Source organism: Triticum dicoccoides, chromosome 2A (assembly GCF_002162155.2).
Source record: "Triticum dicoccoides isolate Atlit2015 ecotype Zavitan chromosome 2A, WEW_v2.0, whole genome shotgun sequence".
NCBI lineage: Eukaryota > Viridiplantae > Streptophyta > Magnoliopsida > Poales > Poaceae > Triticum > Triticum dicoccoides.
The window spans coordinates 146,439,453-146,445,980 of NC_041382.1; the positions used below are offsets into that span (position 1 = coordinate 146,439,453).

General features: G+C 43.4%; 1 long non-coding RNA gene across 4 annotated transcripts; it reads left to right on the plus strand.

Moving 5' to 3' along the window:
* Positions 1–392: 392 nt before the first annotated feature.
* LOC119353889 lies at positions 393–5,919 on the plus strand. Of its 4 annotated transcripts, XR_005170577.1 has the most exons (8): positions 393–1,100; positions 1,420–1,507; positions 2,157–2,193; positions 2,352–2,433; positions 2,697–2,775; positions 3,341–3,550; positions 3,870–4,053; positions 5,079–5,919. It is a non-coding gene; the product is annotated as an uncharacterized LOC119353889 (long non-coding RNA). The 4 variants fall into 4 exon arrangements; XR_005170576.1 differs by having other exon boundaries at positions 2,352–2,775; XR_005170578.1 differs by lacking the exon at positions 2,697–2,775.
* The last annotated feature ends 609 nt before the right edge of the window (positions 5,920–6,528 follow it).

Below are 6,528 nucleotides of genomic sequence, written 5' to 3' on the forward strand. Positions count from 1 at the left end.
ATTTTTCTGTCTATTGCTTCAGATTGATTCAACTGGCCCAAAACTAAATTTCAGTCCACTGCCCCCTAGCCGTTCCCTTGTTTTTAGAAAATTAGTACTACATACTCGGTCGATTACTGGTTTCTTCTGTACATCCATGAGATACAGACCACAATAGATCATACCGGCGGCCACTCGTATACCTGCACGAATAGATTCCTCGAGTTATCCATCCAAAAAGAAGAGAAACTGTTATAGCTAAATGTACTTGGCTAAGGAATGATTTCCTGATTGTACATGTCATCGAAATATACAAGATCTTCGCCATTGAGATCTAGGCAGGCTCGCGCCGTTCACGTGTCGCTATGAATAGTGCCGCGAGCATTGCGTCCCGTGCAAATAGAGAAGCGAGAGAGAAAAAGAAGCGGGCGAGCAGCTGTAGCTAGCGACACCTAACCCGCGTCTCCACCATGACCCCCGCCTCCTCTCCTGCCGCCGCCGCGCCCTCCCCACCCGCACGCGACCCACCCTCCTCTTCGACCTCCCTCCTAGCCGCCGCTGCCTCTCCTTCTCTTCCTCCTCTCTCTCCTGCTCCGCCGTCCTCCCCCCATCCACCCATGCTGCACTCCTATCCTGTATCCCGCTGGATCCGAGGCTTCTCCGACGGAGACGATGACCTGTAGGCGAAGGGTGACGACGCAGAGGAGATGGAGGTGCAGCAGCATACGGGAGAGGGTCACCAGCCAGCGTCGTCCTGTGCTGGTGAGGTCGGGCTCCACCATTCCTGTCCGTCGTCCTTACGCGTCACCGGCGCTGCAGTTGCGCGGGGCGTGGGGAAAGCAAGGAGAGGGAGGGGATGAGTGGGAGGCGCGAGGACGAAGGCGCTCCGGCGGCGGGGCCCGCCAGCCATGCGGTGCTGGTCGTGGAGTACTCCAGATCCCCTTTCGCTCGCTGCCACCACGGCCTTTCTCGCCATCGACCTCCCAGGCGATTCTCTCCCCAAATTGTGCCTACATGGCCAGATTTATTCAAGCCCCAGGTGAAGACACCTCCCTCACTGTCCAAGCGTGCTTCTCTACATGGGCGGCGTCACCACGACCAGTTTGCCGATTCAAGCCAAGGTGAAAATATTGTCCTCTCTTTATTTCTCAGTTGTGTGAGATCTAATTTTGTTCAGAATTTGTGTGGAGCTTGAAGCACATCAACAAGAAATTGAAGATGATTCTTTGTCCATGGGATGTTCCAAAAACAGAAAACAACACAAAGAATTATTCACTATGAATTGTACCATATTCAGATATTTTGTTTGCTTGCTCAGAAATCTCAATCAGACTTTTGCTTTCATTCTATTACATGTAAATGAATTACTTGAGGAATGTGAGATCTCTTATCAGATTATATCCTTTGGAGCTAACTCATGTTGCTTTATTTTACTTGCAGGGTTGCATTAGATCTTCACGAATCATATCTATTATTTTGAGGAGCACTCAAACAATTGTATTGCAAAACAGTATGCCTTTGTTTGACGGTATGGCATCTTAGTCCTTTTCATTGGTAGCGCTGTATAGGCTGGATTGGGTGTATTGATTGAACTTATCGACTTTGCCTGGTTCCATGTTTTTCATTTCCTTTTGTTGATGAAGATTGATTTTTTACAGTGCAGATCTGGTTTGTAGAATTGCATGCTTGAGTTGAGGCTTGTGATTGGCCTTTGTGATGCGCAAGTAGTTTGTAGGATGTACTTGATTGATCTATGAGATGTGTGGCTTGATGGTGAAGTTTTTTTACATCTGCTTGGTTAACCATGTACTGACTATGTCGAAATGAGCATGTCCACCATGCTGATTGTTCATATATTCTCTGGCTGTGTCAGTGCTTATCTTAGTTGCCTGATTTGCTATGATTGCTCTTGCCATTGTTGTGCTCTTGCCGGTGAGTATAGTAGCAGATTTAATAGCAATCCTTTTTATTCTCATATCCATGTCTTTTATGCCACATCGGTTCATCTTTATTTCCTAGATTATCCTGACATGTTTATGTAGGATCAACATTTCTATCTTGCTAAGCATTTTTTTAAGTAATAACGCAACCTGTAAGTTTGGGAAATTTATACTTGTTCATTGTAACATTAGTATTCCAGTAAGCTCACACCTGATGTCTCCATCTTATAATTGCAGGTGTATTCACCTCATCATACCATCTGTTCTAATCAAGGTACCCATCATTCCCTACACTGCAGATGTAAAACCTTTTTTTTGCGGGGGTTGCTGATATTAAGTTTGTCACTTGGGAAAACATTTCTGATCCTAATAAATATTAAGATTATTGTGCTTGTACTTTTGCTTCTCTTAACTAGGATGGATGTGCTGCAGGCCACAGTCACTGCCCGGAAGGAGATGTCGGGGTTGTTATTGACTGGGAGGAGACAAGGAGCAGGAGACAGCAGGAGAGGCAGTAAGCATCTTGACAATGATAGCCGTCACCCGGCTTATTTGGTTATCCTTCATATGCCTCCTAGGCTGGTTTGTGGGAATTGACATGCATTGCTGTTCCATTTTACTGATTTATTTGATAAATACGTGACCATACGGGTAACCTATTGTTTGTTTTAGCACTATCGGACAATGCATTCCTATTTAACAGGGAATTGCTTATCTATGATTCAGGCTAGAACAATTGTTTTCTACTAATGATTGACGTTCTACTGTATTCTTCAGATTTGCGTAGCGCATACTGCTCTTTGAACAAGCAGTTGATGTCTTCACACAAACTGCTCAAAATCAACTATGTGTTGTGGTACAGATCTTTTATCTCTTTGTTTTGCTCCCTCAAATTGTTGGAAAAATGGCTAGCCTATTTCTTCCTTCAGATGATACATATGAACAGATAATGCTAGGTGGTAGCCTTGCAAGATGCGTTTTGATGTTCATATGTACTGTCTGCTTGATGAGAGAAAAAACAATAATATAATAGATAGTAAGACGTGTGTTGTTGCTTTGATATGGCTTGGAAAAGAGGGTTTAGTAAGGGGAAATAGCTGGCTGTTATAGTGTGGCTTTCATAGTTAGTTATTTGTTAGAAAAGCTTAAACCTGTTTGTTCCTTGCCAGTCTTAAAGATCTTCCAATGCTTGTGATCCTTTTCCATAGCTATTACTTATTTGTTAGAAAATATTACAATTTCTTCGTTCTACATGCGGCAATCGATTGTTGGAGGTGGTAATAATGTATAAATTGGCATGAAAAGCACGGATGCAGAACAGATGGAAAAATTGATGTTGAACTCGAAAATACATTGCAAGAAATTTTCTTCAGAGATGCTATGAAAAAAATGAATATATTCTACTGTTTGTGAACATGTAGGAGAATGATATATACATTTATAGAGTATGTCCTGCTCGAGAACGGCGGCAATGGATGCCGGTGCTCCTCTTCATCTTTCCCGACCTGCAAGGACGTAAGCATCTAGTACAGGACTGCACCAGCGCCGGTGGGGGTGTCCGGGGCGCCAGCTCGTCATCGTCCACACCGCGCTGGAGCAGACACGCCTCTGTACAGCTCTCACGCCCGCAGGTTCCACCTCCTTCCTTCCTGATGCTCCCCTCTTTTGAGTAATGAAGTTGTAACTGGAAATTGGTGTCAGTGCTATGCCTAATGTCGCTATAACATTGGTGAAGATCTTTTGATTAGTCAACCACTGTACCATCTCTTTTGATTGGTGAAGCTCCTCATCCTATTCAGTCTTGCTGTAACCGACAAGTAAAAACATGCCTGCTGAATTTTGGTGCCCAGGCACATGTCTTCAGATATATTATCGACAACTGAAGATGACACCAGTCACATTTTTCATTGCACAAGATGACTTTGTCATGTGTCAATGTCATGCTTCCAGGAAAAAGTTCAAGCTCATACGGCGATGCTGTTGTTTTTGACCTCCAAGGACGCGTGCCGGCATCCGGGTACGCAAGCAACCAATACAACCACGACATGGTCCAGTCGGCCTTCTCTGACGAGCTTCCGCCCTGCACCAACAGCAGCACCGTGCTGGCTGCTGCAGCATTGAGTTAACAGCGGTGGTAAGACGGCGACCATCCCTTCCTTCCTTGCTTGTTTGCAACGATTTAATTTTCACCTAGCTCGCTAGACTGGTTTGGTTTGGGGGTGCTCTAATCTGATCCCTTGGAGGTGGATTCACTTCACATGGATGGAAACGGATGCCCTTTATTTTGTTTATTCTGTAACAAATTCCAATCAGAAGAATGTTGTGTCAGTTCACTTGTACACATGTATAAAATAGAGGGGGTAATTCAGTTCAGAGCGAGACACATGGATAGTTCAACCCTGTTTTTTTGTTATTTCTGACAACAAATTCATCAAGCAAGCCAGGCATACAATGCTACGACTCACTTTTGCTGCTACGTTCACTTGCAACCAGAACACCAGGCCTAGGCTACAACAAACCAGAACACCAGGCCTAGGTCACGATTCAGCTGAACAGTAGCCTTTTCTTCTGTGTTTAGAGAAGAAAGAAGCCGGTACCTACAGATGGCAGTAGTTACTCAGTTGAATCCCAACCTCCGAGTGCATAGAATCTACATTGATGTAGTTAGCCATGGAATATAGGTCACTGTATGGCACCAACAGCATGTGAACCTGCTGCTTGGCGTCTCTAGGGATCTCCCCCTGGTGGCGCCCTGGGGAGGCGTCGCGAGGGCATTGGAAACTGCTTATATTATTGAACCTAATTATGTATAAAATCCCCATGTTTCTCTTGCTTGCTACTCAAAGCAAGAGCTGGTTGTCCTAAAAAACTTGTGATGTGACACCGAGGTACTTTTCCCTGTATGCCAGTGGTGCTATCTGCAACCCATTTGCTGCTACTCCTAGCTTACTTTAAATTTGACTTCCAGTAGGCTTTAATATACACATAACTTTCCATTATATTGTGTTTTTGTGCCATGGGCGATGTTGGCTATCCTCTATGTGTGAACATTTAGCTTACTTTTGCAACTAACTATGATTTTACATTTAGCTTGCAATAATATAATAGCTGATCCATTTCATTCTGAAGTTAATCTGCTACGTCGCCTCAAATTTGCAGCAACGCTATTGTTGCTTTGGAAATGCTATTGGATCTTATAAAGATTTTTGGACCTATTATTCATTCGACATTGTCAGCTAGCTCACTCGTTGGAGTAGATCTTTACGCCGGAAAGAGGTATGCCCCCCAAATTTACTCGAAGAAGGGAGCTGGGTGTTGCTAAGAGAGATGTTGTCAAAACTTGTGTTGCTACAAGTCTACCAAGGAACTCAGTGCGAGGTGGCAAGTTGGACACAAACTTATGTTTTACCGAAACGGTTGCCCTGAAAAGCATAATGACTGCAATCATCAGTAGCATATTTACTCTAGCTGTAACCTAATTCTCATATCCCATTAAGCTCATGTGCATAAATCAACTAGGTTGAAGAGTGCTATCAATTTCCTCAAGAAGACCAGTTGAGATATTATATGCATGATGTGGATTGTTGAGTTTGCTTGGTTATTGGAATGCCATGCCTGTGCAGATCAGCGGGGGCTGAGTCTAGGGTGAGACCTTCAAGATGGATTTGTTGTTACCGTTATTTCAGTTTGCGGGTAGAGGATATGATTCCAGCAAGACCGAGACAACGATGATGAAAGGTGAGATTTATGTTAAGGAATATTAGCAGATGTTCACAGGATCACTGGAAGCATATAAAGGTATCCACAAGGATAGTTGCTTTCTTATCGACTCAGAATTAAAGTATAGTTATAGACAGTCAAGAGTAGTTGTCTTTTTATTTATTCGAAAACACAGTGTACCTTTTGTGATCGTAGCTGTATGCAATGATCCATCATGTATTTTTTTTAAACCACAACCCCTAATTGTTTGATGTCATGAAATGTCTATGTTTTTTGTTTACATTCTTAAGTTATCTTCCATACTACAGTAAACTGATCTCTTGCCTTTCTTATAACAGCCTATCAACTTCATACCTAAATATCTATTTCCTTATGACCCAGTCGGTATCTAAATATTCTAACGTGTATGCTCTAAATGCTTGGCTTGCCCTCGCCCTTTGCGCCATTGGCACAACGGGTCATCTAGTAACGTTAAAGAAGGACTCCAAAGTTATGACAAATCATACCACCAAAAGCAACAAAAAAGTAACACAAGTTCATCATGTCTATATGAGCAAATCCGCAAGCGCATAAGCTAAAATTTGCGAAGATTGGACCACCAAACCTGCGAAGACCCAAATTCTCTGGCTATGTGCCACCACCCCATAAGACACCACCATAATAGGAGAAGAACCATAGTACTTTTATTATCAACAGTGTCCTACCCTCCGACCCCGCATTGTGGATGAAAACCAAAAAAATGATGCTTAATCTAACTTCTGAATGCAACTATGAAGATCCAAGGTCCCCTCATCACACAACATGACGGCCGGAGGCAAGGGGAACCTGCAAAGTCTGACCCTCAAACCCTAGCTTCTTTTCGTGCTTTATGCTGCTTGTGTTTGATTAG